The sequence below is a fragment of the Alexandromys fortis genome, unplaced genomic scaffold (assembly GCF_014885135.2).
Source record: "Alexandromys fortis isolate MF-2015 unplaced genomic scaffold, M_Fortis_MF-2015_v1.1 scaffold_96, whole genome shotgun sequence".
In the NCBI taxonomy this organism is placed as follows: Eukaryota; Metazoa; Chordata; class Mammalia; order Rodentia; family Cricetidae; genus Alexandromys; species Alexandromys fortis.
Window position 1 is genome coordinate 4,288,945 of NW_026068053.1, and position 20,357 is coordinate 4,309,301.

A 20,357-nucleotide genomic window follows, 5' to 3' on the forward strand; every position below is an offset into this window, starting at 1 on the left:
TACTTTCCCTCCAGCCTGTGAGTCGACTTCCTGGTTTCTGACTGGTGGGAAAGTAGAGTCCTTTACGTAGGTAGCAACATTTTTCACAAGTCCTGATCAAGAGAGATTCCTCAAGCGGTACTTAGAGGTCCAGTTCTGTGTGGGTTTTGTTTTGTTTTGTTTTGTCTTGTTTTGTTTTGTTTTGAGACAGGATTTTTCTGTCTAGCCCTGGCTGTCTCGGAACTCATTCTATGGACCAGACTGACCTCGAACTCACAGATATAGCCTGCCTCTGTCTCCGGAGTGGAAGGATTAAAGGCGTGTGGCCACCGTGCCTGGCTCCAGCTTTGAGTGTTTTTACATAGCTGGCTATAGGGTCCTTAACCTTGGACACTATACTTCTTGGATTGATTTCTCTTTGGAGAGCTCTAGGAACTCTCTCAGCTGATGTCCCTTGTCCGTGTTCTTTCACCTAGGCTCTGTGGGAAGGAAGACAGACACATGTCCCCATCCTTTACTCCATTGCTGAATACGATAAGAAATACTTTTGCAGTCACCAAGGCAAGGTGGTTCTGGTTAGGGTAGGGAAATAGACAGTGGGCTAAATTAAAGAAATTATTTCTAAAATCATTACCATCTCTGAAAGTTCAGTACTAAAACCTCCCGTGATGCGACTGACTTTCTCATTCACCCTAGAAATGGACAATTGCTCCCCCTTCCCTCAGCAATGTGGGTGCTTGCAGTGAGGGGAGACAGCTTTGCTATGGGGGTCCTTTTTCCCCTCCAGGCCTGTCAGGCATCAGTCTGAGAGGGGAAAGAGGAAAAAGGGGCCACACAGCTCTGTATCCAGCCCATGAGCACTGACGGAGACAGATTCCAGCGAATCAGTGCAGTTTTATTCCAGAGTATAAGGAATATACAGAATTGGGGACCTGGGGACAAGCCCAAATTTTCAGTAAGTGGCACACTCCTGTCACAGGCTTAGTCCACAGCAGTGGGGTCCTACAGCAGAGTTCAATTCCAAGTCTTCTCAGCAGTGATCTTTGCCAAGGGTCAAGCTAAAGATGAGTCAGGCATCAGGTTTAGAGTCAGTTTTCCAGACCCAGAGACACTCTCCAGATACAGGAAGACAGAGAGCCAGAAGCCTTGCTGGAGAAGGAGGCAGTTTCCATATTTCTGAGACAGAGAAGCTGTCAGGCTATGGCAGACTGTGGCCTCCAACCAGCCAGAAAAGTCTTCCAACATTCCTAACCCCCTCCTCTTCTCTGTGTGTATGACTCACTGGAGAGCCTGCCCAGCAGCCATAGGGATGTGTGTCCATGGTAGCCCTGTCCAGGGCCATGTGGGCTTCTCACACTCAAGCCCACACAGTCAATGATTGCCGGTCAAAGTAGACATAAGTCACCATGGAGACTGAATTGACAATATTCAGTCATTGCCCCAAGGGAAGCCCACGTTGGCCTCCACAATCCTTTGGCCTAGTTTTCTTTTATTACAGTCAACACACAGCCCTACTTCATATGTTTTATTTAAAGACCTTTAATACCTGTTGTTGCTCACTAACACGGAACTATGACAGCCTTCTCTGAAACTCATGTTTTCTCCAGAAGACACATCTCAGCCATCCTGTACTTTTACACACGAGACAGCACTTGGCACTATGAAGAGCAAAATCACCATAAAAATATAAAACTGTGGGACTACGTGGACTGGGGAGATAGATCAGTTAAGACATGAACACAAGATGAAGATAGACAGAATCGGGCATATAGGGTGATTCACAATTGAACCACTCCGTGTTTCAAATGATGCAGAAGAGAGCCCTGAGATTGTGAGTTCATCTTTGTGAAGAGACTAATATGGGATTTACCAGTAATGAGAACTGACTGAATACATACACACTCATGTGCACACACACACACACTCCCCTCTCCCAGAACCTTTAGCGTGTGTGTGCAACATACTTACCATAACACAGGCCATGTTGCGAGCAGCGGCCTTGACTTTTGATTCATTGGTACATATGTCATGCCTAACGCAGGACAGGACTCTGGAGGCCAACAGTGAATGTGTGTTTGATAAGTAGGTGAATCACTGTGTCCAACAAGGTTGAGGGTAACACTCGCAGATCCATAGTCTGTAGAGAATATAAAATATCTTACAAACGCTGCCACATCTCCACCTGGACCTAAGTGAATAATAAGTTATCTTGTGATGATGGTGACCATGACCTTGGTATGGTTCTTGGTATTGTTTTTGTATTGTGTATCAGCACATGACTGATTGATCATCATCTACAAATCTCTATGCAACTAGTGTACTTTTCATAAACCCAGAGAAACACTCAATAGACCAGCTGCGTTTATTTGGTCTCCCTCAGGTTCTGTCTCTGCAGATTATTTGAACTTTAGAGTGTCCAAAGACAGACCAAGAGTTCATTAATATATTTTGAAGGATTCAAGATCTTTTGGAGAGAAAATTGGCATAGCGCCACCTAGTGGTCAACAGTAAGACATAGGCCCTTTGAAATGGGTTTGGACCATGTGCCGGCAAATTTCATGTCAGCTTGACAAAAGCTATAATTATCAGAATTGAGGGAACCTCAAATGAGAAACTGGCTCCATAAGATTGAGAGTAGACAAGTTATAGGGCATTTTCTTAATAAGGGATGTGGGAGGGACCAGCCCATAGTGGGTGGGGCCACCCCTAGGCTGCTTGTCCTTGGTGCTTTAAGCAAGCGGGTTGAAAAAGCCTCCCATGAGGAGGAAGCCAAACATCACTTCTCCACTGCCTCCACATTCCTGCTTCCACATTCCTGCCCTGTTCAAGTTCCTGCCCTAACTGCTTCTGACGATGAGCTGTTGTACGGGCGTGAGAGTGAAACAAACACTTTCCTTCCAAGTTGCTTTTGCTCTCAGTGTTTCATTGCAGCAATAGAAACCATGATCAGAATTAGATTCTCCTTACGCACCTAAACTTAGGTCACTTTTCTTGTAAGCAAGAGGTATATCGGTGCAAAAAACAAAAAGTGGGGAGGGGGCTTCCTGTGCAGGCTGGAGGACCCGAGTTCAAATATCCACCACTCAAACAAATATGTGGGTGTAGCAGTAACCCAGATAGGCTTGAGACAGGAAGACTGTGGGGCTTGCCAGTTGCTGGCTTGTCAGCAGTGGTCGGGATGTAGGCCATGTGTTTCCAGGTTTTGTGCCACTTATCCAAGGAACTGAAAGGAAGAACTCATACATATTTGCAAAAGAAGTGAGATGATTTTATTTGAAGCAAATTGATACTTGGCACATAGAGGACACACTGTTATGACAGGTAATGGACCACAGGCGTGGGAGAACCCATGATCCCCAGCAGGCCACGGGAGTGAGACCCATGATCCCCACGTGCTCTTCAGGCTTTCTTTTGTGGGGTTCAGGAGAAGTTGGCTTACTTAGGGGTAGAGAGTGGATATTTCTCTATTTTGATTGATAGATCATATCTTTATTTTTTCCTCCTACATATGTCTCTTCCCAAAATGCATCTGATTTTAATCATATGCATACCCAGTTATGCACAGGCATGTGATGGTGAATAGAGAATTCTGCTGAAAAGTTTGCCGAGGAACACACCCCTAAAACTAGTTAAGACCGGATGGGCCCTTCTATTTTCCATACCCACACACATTGGAAATACACTTGGACAGAAACTGTTCAAGTTAGACTCTTACTAGGTGTCAGGAAGATTATATATGGAAGTATATGCAGCCCAATGCAGGTAGGGTTTGGGAAGCCCTGAGGTGGCTAGGTATAGTGCCTGCAGGGTATATGTGTGCATAGTGCCTGCAAGTGAGGGAACTGGGCTGCTAAGAGGGAGTTTATGTGCACAACCAAAACCCAATGGGGTCCTGAGCTCAACTATATCCAGTGCCCGTCTGCCTCAAGTGAGAGACAGTGTTTCAAGAGAATACGATGCATACAGTACATGTACAATACACTACACCACACACAAACATACATATGCACACAAAGAGAAAGACACACATACATAGAGACACAGACACACTCACAGAGAGAGATTGCACTATATTGGTTAGTCACTGTGAAAATCATTAATAAATGCATTTTTGATTATATATGTGATTTTAAATCCCAGCTCTGTTGCCAACAAGCTTTGTAACTTGGGGCAAGATGCCAGTTCCCCAACTCTCAGGTTCTCCCTTTATAAAATGGAAATAATAGTTTCTTCATGTTTATTTCAGGGATCACACAAAATAATGCATACAAAGCATCTAGCAAAGAAGCTGCTGCCTAAGGAAGTAATCAAAAAGTTACAGGTGAGAGGCTAAGCCGCAGCTTGCAGGGAGGAGTGCAGGGTTTGCCTAAGAAAAGCACTCACCATTGCATGTGTCTGAATGTTGCATGCTTTAAAGCAGGCTCATATGAGTGATCTATTGAACAGACAATGTGTCCAAGAGGAGTCCTGAATAAAAGGACTCAGAGGAAAGTGCATACATTTCTAGCAGCTCTTTCAGGAAATGCAAAGGGTCATAGCAGTTTCTTCTATGCCCACCAAACAGAACAAGTAAAAGTGACCTAAACCTAAAGGTGCTCCAAAAACATAATGGGCCCTGACAACCTTTCTGAGGAAAAGCATCTCTCTGGGGAACCAGAAAGGTGGCTTAGTGGTTTAAAAGCGTATTGTTCTTGCAGAGGACTTGAGTTTGATTCCCTGCAACCATGTCCGGCAGCTCACAACCACCCCTGAACTCCACTCCGGGGACTCTGGTACTCTCCTTTTACTCTGTGAATGCCCCCATATGTGCATACCCCCACAATGACATCCATTTATACATGCAATTTAAAAATAAGAATAAATTATAAATATCTATATTTCTATGCCATCAAAGCAACATCTGAAGCACGATTCATAAATACTCAGAGACAGAAACTGAGGTTCAATCTAAGGGTCAGAAAAGCAAAGGAACCAGCCACTGACTTTTACCTCTACCACAGTCCAAAATTGCAACCTGCCTCCAGGAATCTCTGAATGAGAAAATGTAGTGGTGTTTTGTTGTATAAAGAACAAGTAGGACATCCCCTTGTAATTTCCTTGGCTTGTTGCCATGTAAAGGATAAATGGCTGTGAATTCCTTCTGGGTTAAGAAAAATAAAGTTTAATCAAGGAATACCTTGACCAAATCCCTGATAGGAGCAGATGGCCCAGATGATCCAATGTTTTGAAGCATCTCTGTTGCAATTCCTCTGAGTTCTACATCCAGAACAGCTTTAAAACTGATGGCTGAGATGTTCCAGGCTCACAGAATACTCCAGTCATGTCTTGACCATAATCCTAAATTTTCTTTAGGTCCCCATAAGATTATCAGTACCCCCAATCAGCAGGAAGTAGCCTAGAAAACTAGGCCCACATTCCCCCAAATGAATTGCATATGCTTGTCTTTGTTTAGATTGTTGATTACAGTTCTTATTTATAATGGTCAGGAAAAAAGCTAAACAAAGAAGATTAGATTCAGAGTTCTTGTTTTGAAAAGAAAAAAGAAAAATAGTGAAGTGCTGTGGAATAGTGCCCATGTACCCTATAAAGATTTGTCACTTGTATTGGTATAATAAAACACTGATGGGCCAGTAGCCAGGCAGGAAGTATAGGTGGGGCAACCAGACTAGGAAAATTCTGGGAAGAGGAAAAGCTCAGTCTGCAGTCACCAGCCAGATGCAGAAGAAGCAAAATAAGAATGCCTCTCTAGTAAAAGGTACCAACCACCAGACCAAACATAGATAAGAATTATGGGTTAATTTAAGTTGTAAGAGCTAACTAATAATAAGTCTGAGCTAATAGGCCAATTTATAATTAATATAAGCCTCTGTGTGCTTCTTTGGGACTGAATGGCTGCGGTACTGGGTGGGACAGATTTACAAACATCAGAGTGAGACATTGTGCTATCTGGTATGCCTATTGTTCACAGTAGTCTCACTGGGGATATGGGAACTGCACTGTAACTGAGTTAGACCTGTGGTTATTGCTTGTCCCTTCCTATTTCCTGTGGACAGATTGTACGTATTGACCTCCAGTTCTTCTGAAGGAAAAGGGATATTTTCTGATGCAACAAAGATGTAAGTTACAGTGAGGTCATGTGGGAGGAGTGTGGACCCCAATCCAATACCAGAAAAGTGTCCTATAAGAAGAATGGAAGGGACACACAGGGCACAAAATGCCGTGTGAAGACTGATATGCACAGAGGAAGACACAATAAGGACACCACATGACCCCTAAAATTGGAGTGACCTGTCCAAAAGCAGAGGAACACAAGAGAGTGTCACCAACACAGAAACAGAGACAGACATGGAACACTCTCTCCAGACAGAGAACAGCCATGGTGGCACCTTGATCTCAGACTCAGACCTCCAGAGCTGTGTGACAATAAGACAGGTCTGTGTCAAATTACCAGTCGGTACTACGCAGGGAAAAGTCACTGCATGGATGGGTGGTGGATGCTGATCTGAGCAGAGGTTTTGTGGGTTTCCCCCACATATGTTTGTGCACATATACATGTGTGTATATATATATATATACCTTATGAAATCACAGCAAGTTGCCTCTAATCAGGAGGATCGGAGACTGAATGCTTCCTGTTGGGGCTACACAGAGCAGCTGTTAAAGTGGGAAGCACTGATGTCCTTTGCAGTGCTGGCCCCACCAAAGTGCAGGAAGGTGCAGATTCCTCTGTTTCTGAGGCCTTCCGTTGACAGGGCATCTGTCTTCTATTTGCTTGAGGAGGACATCTATTAATCTGGTAGTGCTGATTTCTTATGGACACTTCTAGATGTGTGACTTTTCTTTCCTCCTTACCTGTCTTTCCCCCACGGCCACGATCTCCACCCCAGTATACACTCTCTCTTCTTTGAAAAGTGTGAACATTAAGTTTCTGAGTGTTGGAATACCCTTACTCAATTAGCAGGCACCGCCTTGCAGCCCAAGACCAGTATTCTTGGCTTTAGAAAATGGTCACTCACCTGGTTGAGCCAATGCTTAAAATCAGGCAGTGGGCGTGCTGCCAAAGGGCTTGTATTTAAGAGCAACTCCACCAGATGGCGCTCCGTCGGAGGTTGGGCCTGGGCCCTTGAACTTCCCTTTCAGTGTCTGAAAATAATCGCAAGATGATATCTCAAAGTTGTTTTGATTTGCATTTCCCTGATCACTAAGGAGGTTGAGCATGACCTTAAGTATCTTTTGGACATTTGAACGTCTTCTGTTAAGAATTCTCTGTTCAGTTCAGTGCCCCATTTTTTAATTGGGTTAATTAGCATTTTAAAGTCTAGTTTCTTGAGTTCTTTATATATTTTGGAGATCAGACCTTTGTCTGTTGCAGGGTTGGTGAAGATCTTCTCCCAGTCAGTAGGTTGCCTTTTTGTCTTAGTGACAGTGTCCTTTGCTTTACAGAAGCTTCTCAGCTTCAGTAGGTCCCATTTATTCAATGAGGCCCTCAGTGTCTGTACTGCTGGGGTTATACTTAAGAAGCGATCTCCTGTGCCCATCTGTTGTAGGGTACTTCCCACTTTCTCTTCTATCAGGTTCAGTGTGTTCAGATTGATATTGAGGTCTCTGATCCATTTGGACTTGAGTTTTGTGCATGGTGATAGATATGGGTCTATTTTCATTCTTCTACAGGTTGACATCCAGTTATGCCAGCACCATTTGTTGAAGATGCTTTCTTTCTTCCATTGTATACTTTTAGCTCCTTTATCGAAAATGAGGTGTTCATAGGTTTGTGGGTTAAAATCCGGGTCTTCTATACGATTCCATTGGTCGACTTCTATGTTTTTATGCCAATACCAAACTGTTTTCAATACTGTAGCTCTGTAATAGAGTTTGAAGTCAGGGATAGTAATGCCTCCAGAAGTTCCTTTATTGTATAAGATTGTTTCGGCTATCCTGAGTTTTTTGTTTTTCCATATAAAGTTGATTATTGTCCTCTCAAGATCTGTGAAGAACTTTGATCGGATCTTGATGGGGAATCGCATTGAATCTATAAAAAGCCTTTGGTAGAAGAAAATCCCGGAGCCAGTGAAGCTTCTAGAGGTTGATGTAGGAGACTTGGCTTGCCATTCTCCTCAGACCCAGTCTTTGGAAGTACAGAACTTTCTATCACCTCCCTCATTAACAGCATCGTCTAGAATTAAGTTCCCTCAGCAGGCCACAAGTGAGAATATTCCTCCACGCTCTTGCAGTCACGGGATGACATAGGAGGTGACTCAGTTGGGTGAGCCTGTCACCCTGGCAAGGATGGTGATCGCCGAAAGCCGAGATGCCATCGCAGCACCTCGTGGGATGTCATCTCTCCTCCAATGCCACCCTGCACTGGCCAGACACAGAGAACACTCTGTGCTCATTAACACCCTTGGAACACGCAGAGAGCAGCCAACCCAGAGAAGGATAGCTCCATTTTTACACCATGACAGGATAGCTGCATTTTCAACTGTACCCCAAATACTCGAGACTGAAGAAGGAAACGAAGTCAGTGTTTCCTGTTAGAATCTCTAAACAGTTCAACATGGAAGCAAAGCCAGGCGGCCAGCAAGCTTGGCCTGAGACTGGGGACTGAGGAGCGGTTCTCCTGACTGCGAGTCTGTGCATGTTAAACAGACTTCCCGTTACACCATCCATGAACAACTTTGCTCTCTCTAGGTGACACTGGCTTGATAAGCATCCTTGTCATAAATTGAAAAAAAGAGTTTCTTCTTCTTTGTTCAGGGTTGGAGCTTGCAAACAAAAATTTCTTGGTAAAGGGAAAACCACACAGTAGGTCTACAATCTATAACCCTCTCTCAGCTTCTTGTTGACATTCAGAGAAGTTCGTGGGACTTCCTCGAGATCCCGACATAATTATCACATGTTCAAAATCAAGCAAAGTGGTGGTTTATGAAGGATGGGGAGGGGTAAAGGCCCTGCGCTGTCTTCCAGTGTGTCTGCTGAGTGGTCACACGAAAGGGCTCAAAAAAGACAGTGCAGGGGTGGGCATCCTCACACTGGTGGTGTCTGTCAGTCCCTCAAAGGCAACTGCTCTCTCTGCGCCTTCCCGAAAGCACTGTGAAGTAGAACCTGACCTTAAGAGCCTCCATTTCCGTATGACATCTAATTCTCTCCTTTGCCATCAAAATCATAGGCTCCATCTTCCTCTGTTTGTTTCCTTTATCAAAATTTCATCTCAGGGGAAATGATTACCAGCAACTTTAAGACAATGACAATTTGGCACTCTCCTGATCCCCTGCTCTGCACCTCCATGGGATTCTTCTGTGTTTATTCATCACGGAGAAGGTGGGGGAAGCCTCCTGAAACACAGATCTCCAGGTGTAGTGATAGGAGCGCAGCGGAGCTGCATCCCCGGCACCCAGCCGCCCACATGGCTAGCTTATGCCCGAAATAATTACACGGAAGCTGTATTCTTTTAAACAATGCCTGGCCAGGCTAGCTCCAGTTTCTTATTGACTAGCTCTTACATATTAATCTAACCCATTTCTAATAATCTGTGTAGCCCACGAGCTGGCTTACCAGGAAAGATCTTAACCTGCGTCTGTCTGGAGTGGGAGAATCATGGCAACTCCTCGACTCAGCTTCTTTCTCCCAGCACTCTCTTCTGTTTACTCCACCCACCTAAGGGTTGGTCTATCAAGGGGCTTAGGCAGTTTCTTTATTAATAAGAAATCACTCCCACATCATTTCCCCTTTTTCTGTTTAAACAAAAAAGAAGGATTTCATTTTAACATAGTAAAATTACATATAGCAAAACAGTTATCAAGCAAGAATTACAGTTACAATATTTATATCTATTTTATCTTTTATTATAACTAAGGAAAACTATAACTATCTATTCATTCTTCAACTCCATCAAAGACTCCAGAAGGATATAATATTACCTAAGCAAATAAGAAATAAACGACAGAGACATCTCGTTGCCTGGACGGTCACCCAAAGTTCTTTTGTACCGTTGGGACATCCATCTTCAGCCTTCAGGCCCATAGTATCCAGCAGACACCTCCACGAAGCAGGAAATTCCAAAGACAGTTCAGTCACTTTCTGCTGTGTCCTGCAGAATGTCTCACAGACTCTTTCATGAAGCAGGAACCCCGAAAGACCATCTCACCTTTAGGCAAGTTCAGCAGTCCTCTCTCTGAGGGTTCTCTGTGTTCAGTTTATGCAACAGTCCAGGCAAGAGCAGTTTCTTGCCCAAATGACTATCCAACTCCATAAGGATCCTCTTCGATGCCCATCTTCCTCTCAAAGTAGCTGGTGCTGCCAGAAGCAGACATGTCTCATTGTCATGAAAAGTCCTAAGTTATTAAAACATTTAAAATGCCATATTCTGCAGTCTTTGAAAGATATGAAGAATGCCTATCTAATTGAAATATATCTCTATATATCTAGAAAATCTAATTAACATGACTACAAGCTTAACTATTAGTGATGATTATCCATTAACAACCTATATTTCCTAATTATACATTACATTTTTAAATGAACTACACAATCACAATACCTTAATCAAGATCAAAAATACATACACATATAACAAAATTGACCATAAAATCCATACCAATGCAAATTATTCATATCTATATCATATCCCCCTTTAAATGTAAAAGAACATTTATAAACAATATTTGGGAATATGGGCGTAGTTTTTTCTCTCCAAACTGCTTCCTGCTGAATGGGGGCACTGTTAATCAGATCATTTAGGGTGTAACCTGTGTGCCAGGTTCATCTCAGTTGGAAGTTGAGTGAAGTAATTTTTTGAGGGTGTTCACAGCAATCTTTCAGGAGGACGTGGTCTATCATACCAAATTGGGATAGAAGAAATCCATAGAGTCTCATCCTCTGTGAAAATAAAAGAAGACCCTTTCCAAAGCATCATATCCTTAGACCCAAATTCTGAAGTCATACCCTCATGATATCCGTTTTGGTTCCACTTGGCAGCCCATATAATGAAATGTCTCTCTGTACTTAGCTCCTTCACAGTCAAAAATTTTAAAGAAAACACAATAATACAAAGAATCCAGACTCTCTGTGAATTTTCCATTTTTACGTGGCTTATTTTTCTTTATTTCTCTCAATCTATAACTATCTGTACTTCTGTACTCTGTCTCTTTAAAGACTTTACCCTTCTTCTTTTTAAGACATTAACTTTATTCTTTATATTCTTTTTCTTCTCTTTCCCAAGCCTACGTACATTCATCCAACAATGTGATCCATAAAGGTCTTTTATGTCTGAATCTATTTTACTGTGAATCTGTAATTTTTCACTATCCAGGAGCATTTCTTAAAATGTTAAGCACTTCTTAAAAACCTAAGTTGCATGTACAGGTAATACAGTACTGCCTGTGTCCTGCCCAGTCTAAACCTTAACTGCGCTGTTATTATGGCAATTACGGTAGTTCCTGCCTGAGGTCAGCACAGTTCAGCATGGAGCAGCTGCTCCTGCCTCAGATCCATTTGGTGCCCCTGAGCTGAGCACAGTTCCAGGCACACAGCAAGTCCACATTGGCGCCGAAGTCAGCAGTTTAACTCTGAGACTGAGTGTGCAGCACAGAAACTCTTTTCATCCAAGTTACAGCCAAATCCAACACGCAGAGCACTGCACAGTCTGAAAATACGTCTCTGTATGGTGGCAGGAATCCACCATGCTCTTTCGCCTGCCTAAGCCTGATTCTGCCTTCTGCCCAGGTGCAGGCGGGGAGCGCTGAGCCATCGGCAAGGTCTCAGAGCACTCTCCTCCGATCCCAAGTGGGAACACAAACATCCAGTCTCATAATTTTTTTGTTTGTTTTAAATTAAGCTCTCTCAGGTTTTTAAGTGGATTTAGCCCATCACATCTGGGCGCCACTCTGTTGAAAGGAGCCTGTCTGGAGTGGGAGAATCATGGCGACTCCTCAACTCAGCTTCTTTCTCCCAGCATTCTCTTCTGTTTACTCCACCCACCTAAGGGTTGGTCTATCAAGGGGCTTAGGCAGTTTCTTTATTAATAAGAAATCACTCCCACATCATCCAGGTACCCTTGAACTCATTTCAAAAGACCAGACTGCCGTTTGTTCTATTCCACTGCTTAGCACCAAGCACCCCGTGCCTGGGGCACCACATCAGAGGTGTCCTGGAAGTGACCCAATTCATCTCAAATGTCACTCTGGTTAGGAGTGATAGTGAGTGAAGCCCCACAAATTTTGCCTCCAGGAGGAGAGTTAGGGATCACCATTTCCTGCTGTATATCTCCTGAAGTCCAGAGTTTTGGGATAAAGACCTTCTGTGTGTTCTCTCAACGGCGTGGCTATGAGAGTCGTGGCAGAGAATGACTCCCCAGAATTCCATATGTAATGACCAGCAGCCCAGGTCCATGTACACGGTCAGCATTATACATTGCCCTGGTAAGCAGTGCTCACTGTGACAGGACGGGACTCCCATAATGTGACTTACCAAGTCAGCCTGTCAATAACCCCTTTTACTCCAGTGTTGGAGCCTGGTAGCTTCCTGTGTTCTAGCTTTCTGGCAGGAGGAAATCCACCAATGTCTGGAAGATAATAAAACCACCCCACGAGCATTCAGAGTACTCACCATAATGCTTTCGGCCCAAGACTGTGAGGGCTGCCAGGGACAGAACCGAGTGACTGGGAATCAAGGAAAAATCAGACTAAAATAAAAGATGCATAGGTGACCCCCAATATTGGAGTTATCAGGCACGAACTCAAAAATAGACATAAGTAGATTTTAAATGTGAACTTACACCAGAGAACCATATATAGTCTATGGTTTTTAAAACACCAAATAGTATTAAAAGAAGAAAAGGAAGAAGAAGAAGAAGAAGAAGAAGAAGAAGAAGAAGAAGAAGAAGAAGAAGAAGAAGAAGAAGAAGAAGAAGAACAACAGCAGCAGCAGCAGCAGCAGCAGCAACAACAACAACAACTTGGGGCTGACAAGATGACCCATTGGGTAACAGAGCTTGTCACAAAGCCCAAAGACCTGACCTTCATCCCAAAAACCTGTGAAAAGATGGAAGGACAGAGTGGATTCCATAAAGTTGCCCTTTGACCTCTACATGCATGTCATGGCATGTGATCAGTGGTACATAAGTCCTCTAGCATGCCCTGTATCATCATAAGAAATGAATATTTTTTTAATTAAAAAAAACCTTAACCTTTCTTAATTGTAAAGTTGAGATGGTAATGTACTTTTGGGACCCTCTGGGGCACTAGATGGTAGAGTCTGTGGTTCCAACACATGCCTAACATTCAGCATCAAGTGTTTCTCTTACTGCTGGTCCCACTAACTAGGGTGGTGCTAATTAAGACTAATAGAAAGGGTTTACAAAAGAGTAGACACAGAAGAGCATTCATGCAGTAGAACTTGCTGTCAAGGCAATGATATCAATTGTAAAGCACTTTGATAAATGATGAACACATTTTCACATAACAGACAATGCACACAGTAAGCATGTTCAATACATGCGGTCCCATAAAGGCTAAAAACTGAGCAAATGAGGTAATTCGTGCACTGTTAGCTGAAAAATTTAAGCCCTGGTTCAAGAATCCCAAAGACCTCCAAATATCAGAAATGAAAAGAATGGCAACCTGGCCACACCATGGTCAGAGGGAATAAAAGAGAATCTCGTGAGCAGCCACGCAGGAAAACCCACTGCCTCCAAAGGCTTGGCAGTGAAACTGATGGCTGACCTCTGGCAGCAACGAGATAAGGGAAGAGTGTGTTTTAAGCCCTTAATGGAAAAGTATCTTAATCCTGTTGGGAGAAGAATCCTTTAAAATAGAAGGAAAATACAGTTCAGAAAAGCACAGGTAATTTTTTATCTGAATAGTTATACTATGAAAATATTTTGGATAATCTAAGAAAATAAGGGAAGGAAAGGAAGAGCCCGTGACCTGGGCAGTGGGAGCCAAGCACAATGGAGGCTGTCAGATCACGACAACAACAACTACAAAGACCATCACAGTGATGCTAACACGCGCCTTTACTCCCAGCACATGGAAAGCAGAGGCAGGAGGACCTCTGTGAGTTCCAGAACAGCCAGGACTACACATAGAAACCTTGTCTGAAAAAAAAAACCTAAAAGACAGGTACAGAATTAAAAATAATTTCTCTTTTGCAGCCTGGGCCACATTGCCGCTTTGCTCAAGTTTTGATGCAAAATTTAAGTTTTGATGCAAAAGACAGCTCAAAGTGATGATGGTATCGATAATGTCACTGAGAATAAAGAGTTGATATTTTAAAAACAGTAAATAAATACAGAGATGCTGGCTTTCTATGTGGATACCAGGCCTGGGAAGTGTGTGGGCAAAGCTCGCTGAGTCTGGGGGTCATGGAGGAGGGATCTGGTCTTCAATCTGCTCCACTGTCATTTGCAGAAACCCCATGGTAACTTCCTGTCCCAGTCTGCACATCTTCTCCAGCAGACAACTGGGAACTTGCTACTAGAAAGCAGAAAACTAAGCATCAGAAGCTAACTGCACAGTGCCTGGCTTTAGCCTGCTTCTGAAGCAGACCTGCCAGCCTCTTTCCTCTTTGCTACTGCCAAGCAGCTCTTGATAAGTTGGCATGGTCCCACCTCTCCAACTGCTTTCCTTCAAAACGGCCAATTGCTGTATTTTCCTTTGCTTGAATTGCCAGATTCTATCTCCAGTTTGGGCCATGCACGTAGGCAAAGGGGAGCCTGCAAGTGCCAGGCACCTCTTGGCTTTGGTAACTGGGGCAAAAACAGACACTGCAACTAGGAAGCCATTGGATGACACCCTTAAATCCTTCTTCCACAGCAGGCATCGCTGACAGATCTGAGCCCTAGTCCTCACAGCCTAGAGCACAGTCTACTCTGCAGCTCAGCTGCCCGAGTAACTTTGCCTAGAGTTTAGTGTGGATCCCTAAAGACAACCAAAGCCAGGAGCCAAATGGTGATTCTTTGAGACAATACAAGACAGGTTTTTCCAAGCAAGTAACTGGTTATCCTTAAAATCCACCCCCATTCAACAGATGGAAAAATTGAGACTGAGAACGTGGGTGGCTTAAGATCGTGTGCCTAGTAAGTGACAGATGGAGTGAGTGAAACTAGTCCTATTTACACCTGAAACCCGCTGTCCCTGGAGGGTCACACAGCCTTCAGAGAGGGGACCGAGAAGGAGCCAGGACAAGACAGTGTGGGGTCAGACAGAGAGAGAAACTTAGTTCCTAGGAGAAAGGGGGAGAGAGACAGGAGGAAGATGGCAGAACAAATCACCCAGGTTCCCCAGTCCAACCTAGGCCTGGGCCTGGGCTGAAACCAGAGAACCTACGTGGAAGCCAGGAGTCTCACCAGAACACAGGGGCTGTGCCTAGCGGGACTCAGGACAGTTCCTTGCCAGCCACGAAGAGAATTGAGTGGACAATATCTACTGTGTGATAAAGGTAATCACGGGGAGTCTGTAGACACTGATGCTGGTTTTTCTAAAGATTTATTCCTGCTTATGTATATGCCTGTGTATCGCGTGTGTATGACACATGAATGTGTGTGCCCTCAGAGGCCAGAAGAGGCCACTGAATTCCCAGGAGCTGGAGCTGTAGGGAGCTGTGAACTTTCCTACATGAGCCCTGGGAAAGAACACCAGGTCCTCAGTAACCACTGAGCCAGCCATCAGCCAAGCCAGTGTTAATGGTAATTTTAAAGTAAAATTATATGCTCTTATTATTCTTTTGAAACATCATCTTTAATAGGCAGAACCACTCCCCAGCCTCAGAATTCTGTCTGTTCAAGCTAGTGTAGTTGAAACCAGAATGGACTGGATTTTGACACCTCTCCTACCATATGGCTAGATTGGTTTTATCAATAATTATAAAATGAAGCCAATAACGATAGTGATAGGGAAAGGAATGAAGACAATGACAATTTCTCTTTGTTAAAATTATTCATGCACATAATGACGGTAGATAAATAATTCATCGCCAGAGAGGGGACAGTGAATCTTTCTCCTCAGTCAGGGCCTTAGTGTTCCTAGGACAGCTTCAAATTCTTGATCCTTCCATTTCTGCCTCCCAAATGGTGGGATTATAGGTGTGCACCATGACACACAGTTTTAAATGCAAATAGTTGAAAACGAAAATGCCATTTTTTCTAAGGAAGAGCTTTACCTGCTCGTTGATAATGAGAACAGTGTGCCTTTGGGTTTTGAGACTTGTGCAAGTTTGTTAAAATTTTCTCAAAATTGATCCACACATATTTGCAGTCTGACCGTGTTTACACCATCGATCAAGCCAAACTTTTCATTTACTGCAGCTTCTGAAGCTTTCTTTCCTTGTGGGGTTATGAAAGTCTTAGATAGGAAGATAAGTTAAAGCAAGACATAGTGGTGCATACCTGTAATCCCACCCAGCAAGAGGGAGGCTGAAGCAGGAAATTCACAAGTTCAAGGCCAGCATGAGAAAGACGATGCTCAAAAAATATTTTTGCAATGTAGTTCAGTGGTTAGAAGGTTTGCTCAGCATGCTCGCTACAGTAGGTTCAATCTCTAGCACCACATACATACATACATATAATTGCATATATGTATGTATGTGTACACAAGATCCATTAAACCCAGCAAGTCTCACATCATCACAAATTCTGGAAAGGCAGGACAATTTATGTCTTTGTTTCTTCAGAATCAATCCTAGAAGCTTTCAAATATCATACAGATGAAAGTTTTTCAATAAAAAACCCACCATCAAGAAATCGCTCACAAATTTCTATGCATTTTGTTTATGAGTCTTTTTCCTAAAAACTCATGGAAAATGTTTGAATGACAGAAAACATGGACTTGAATCACTGTGTGCTTGTGCAGGTCCTGGTGATAGCAGGCTACAAGTACTAACAAATTAAGGTTAACACATTTGCTCATAACTCCTGCTTTCTTCCTTGTCTGTCGACTCTTTATAGTGTGTGTGTGTGTGTTTGTGTGTGAAAGAAAAAGAGAGGGAGAGAGTTCAGTGTAAGATTGTGTATGAATGACTGTGTGTGTGTGTCTGTGTATGTTTGTGCGTGAGAGAGAAGGTAGGGAGAGAGGTGATGTATAACTCTGTGAGTGTGTGTGTGTGTGTGTGTATGTGTGTGCATGTGAAAGAGAGAGGGAGTTCTGTGTAAGACTGTGTATGAATGACTGTGTGTGTGTCTCTGTGTATGTTTGTGTGGAAGGTAGGGAGAGAGGTGGTGTATAACTGTGTATGTGTGAGTGTGCATATGTGTGTGTGTGAAAGAGAGAGGGAGTTCAGTGTAAGACTGTATGAATGACTGTGTGTGTGTGAGAAAGAGAGGGTAGGGAGAGAGGCGATGTATAACTCTTTGTGTGTGTGTGTGTGTGTGTGTGTGTGAGAGAGAGAGAGAGAGAGAGAGAGGGAGAGAGAGAGAGGGAGAGAGGGGGGAGGGAAAGATAAGTGAGAGAGGTGAGTGTAGAATCTGTGGTGTGAGAGAGAGGAGTGTGTGTGATGTGTAAGAGAGACATGAGTGTATATGTGTAAGAGTGTGAGTGTATGAGTGAATGTGTGTGTGCACATGCATACACACATACGTGCACACATGTTATTGTGTGAGGGTACAGGTGTGGGCCTCACATGTGGAGGCTAGTGGGTACCTTCAGGTGTCAGTCTTTTCCTTCCCACCTCATTTGGAACAGGATCTGTTCACTGCTATGTGCCATAGGCTAGCTCATTTGGAACAGGGTCTGGTGTACACTGCTATGTGCCATAGGCTAGCTCATTTGGAACAGGGTCTGGTGTACACTGCTATGTGCTACAGGCTAGCTCATTTGGAACAGCATCTGGTGTCCATTGCTATGTGCCTTAGGATAGCTCATTTGGAACAGGGTCTGGTGTACATTGCTAGTGCTATAGGCTAGCTCATTTGGAACAGGGTCTGGTGTTCACTGCTATGTACCATAGACTAGCTCATTTGGAACAGGGTCTGGTGTTCTCTGCTATGTATCATAGGCTAGCTCATTTGGAACAGGATCTGTTCACTGCTATGTGCCATAGGCTAGCTCATCTGGAACAGGATCTGTTCACTGCTGTGTACCATAGGCCAGCTGGTCCATGAGCTTGCATGGGTTCTCCCTTTTCAGCATTCCATTTCCTGGGCTCATACATGCTCACTGTAGCTGACTTTTCCAAGGAAGGACTCTGGGGATATGAACTCAGGTGGTCAGGCTTGCACAAAAAGCAATACCAATGAGCTATCTCCCCAGCTCCTTCACTCTTCTTTAAAATTAATTACCCATTTCTTCACCTTTTAAACAAGTAACTTTTCTCTACAGTTTCCCGGCACAGACCCTCGGTGAAACACACGGCCCTTGACGTATCTGGTTGCACGTGTCAGCGTCTTCCAACCATAACAAAACAACTGAGAGCGGTATCTTAGAAGGGAAGGCTTGTGGTTCACTCCATAGTTACCTCGGTTGCCTTAGGCCTGTGACTGCACACTTTATCATGGTTGGACACACAAAGCTGAACACATCATGCCAGCTGAGAAGCCAGAGAGAGAAAGAAATGGACAAGAATCCCATCATGGCTCTCAAGGAGAAGCCCCCAGTGGCCTAACGGCCTCCCACCGGGTCCCACCAGTCAGATGCTCTACCGCCTTGTGTAGGCTGGTGACCAAGCCTTTAATACCTACCCTGTGGAGGACAAGCCCTAGTCCTGTTCAGGACACAGTCTGTGGCTGCAAGCATCTTTGCATTGCTACACAGCGTGACAGCATTGACGTCACCCAAGTTCCTTCCTCTGGCTCTGAAATCACTTGGTCATTGGCTTCTCCCCTACTTTCTGGAATAAACACACATAACTGAGTCCAGCCAAATGAGCTTCCACATGGAATCTGACGTTTATCAAGGAAGAAACAATAAAAAATGTGCTAGTTTAGGCTTCTGTTTCTACTTTTCAAATCAACAGAAGCCACAGCTACTTAGAACTCAGAGCAACGAAGACTTGCTGAAGAAGGGCTGTGTTAGCAAAGTGTAGACTTTGCCAGCACATCGTGACATTGATAAGTAGACCTGCTTCGAGACAGTCTTCTGTGGGGCATTCCCCACAGAAAGTGACCCCAACCCACTGCAGTGTCTCCTCCCTTAGCCCACCCTTGCTATAACACTGACCCCACCCACCACAGTCTATATGAACTTAAATAGAAATTCCACTGGCTTCCACACCATCCTTTGGATCCCAGGAAGCGCCTCTTTCACCTCATCCTTCCACACCATGACTTTCCTTTTTCATCAGGGTCTCCTGCCTCAGACTGCCCATGAACTGAGCACCTGAGGGTGCTCTTGGGTCTGACCCTTTAACCTTTCCCATGGCTATGGTTCCGGGTTTGCTCCCCCACACCCAGTTTACCGCAGTGCCCGGGAATCCAACCATGGCTTTGTGTGTGCTGAGCACACTACCAGCTGAGCTCCACCCGCATCACCTCTGACTGCCACCTGAATTCCTGACACTGGACTAAATAGATTTCAAGGTACATCCCTCCACTTTGTTGTCTCCTGCCTGGCCTAGGAAGGGACAATCTCATGTCCTGTAGGTCTTGTCCATCTCTTCTTGGGGGAGCTGAGAGCTCTTATCTGGAGCTTGCCTTGCTTGGCCCCATGCAGACTTCCTTTCTAGAGAACTTGGGAAGGGGGCCTTTGTCCCCTTTCAGACCCGCTGACTCTAGGCTGCTAGTGAAATACCCTTTCTCTTAAGAGCACAGTTCCATTGAGTGCCTCTCAAGTCCCTTCTGACATGCTCACGGCATGCCAGCGAGGTTAGATGACCTTGACTGGCTCTCCTGGACTCTTGCAGATGGTGCTGCAGGAGCAGGTCCAAGTCCCTAGGCTGTCTCAGAGGCCCAGGAGCGACACCGACTTTTCAGGGTGTCATGTTTCCTTGTTTGGCATCTTCAGAGTGGCTGGGCCCTGGAGACGTCAGGTGTCTGTTCTTAGTATTTGGAGCTGGGTTTCCTGGGCAGTGTCCTCCTCATGCAAGCATCACTATTTTTTGCCAGGGCTCTGACCACAGAACAGACAAGGATGGTTTCCTGTAGTCAATTCTGGCTTTCCTGGGCCACTGCTACTCCATCCCCAGACTCAAATTGTCTTGCACCCGTCTGAGATCAGAGTCAGAAATCATAATCCCTGCATTCGAGGAGACCTTAGGGTAGTGAGGCTTGGAGTAATACCCACAGTGCTGCGACTGTTCTGTGGACAGAATGGGGCTAGAAGACCCTCACACCTAACTCCCATCATTTATCATCATCAGCTCCAACTCACTTAGCTTTGATTTGGCACAGACTCAGCAACCCGCGTTACACAACCAACGCCAAGCATGTATAAATAGATGTGAGTGCCTCGCCT

General features: G+C 44.3%; 2 long non-coding RNA genes across 3 annotated transcripts; one reads left to right on the top strand and one right to left on the bottom strand.

Annotated features, from left to right (window-relative positions):
- Window positions 1-315: 315 nt before the first annotated feature.
- Window positions 316-14,418, bottom strand: LOC126487098 (uncharacterized). 2 transcript variants are annotated; one of them, XR_007588283.1, is made up of 5 exons: window positions 14,294-14,418; window positions 12,583-12,635; window positions 9,532-10,272; window positions 6,996-7,122; window positions 316-2,116 (listed from the first exon to the last, which is right to left on the bottom strand). It is a non-coding gene; the product is annotated as an uncharacterized lncRNA (long non-coding RNA). The 2 variants fall into 2 exon arrangements; XR_007588282.1 differs by having other exon boundaries at window positions 323-2,116; window positions 9,532-12,635.
- Window positions 12,547-18,891, top strand: LOC126487097 (uncharacterized). Its single transcript, XR_007588281.1, has 3 exons — window positions 12,547-12,631; window positions 14,297-15,414; window positions 18,288-18,891. It is a non-coding gene; the product is annotated as an uncharacterized lncRNA (long non-coding RNA).
- The last annotated feature ends 1,466 nt before the right edge of the window (window positions 18,892-20,357 follow it).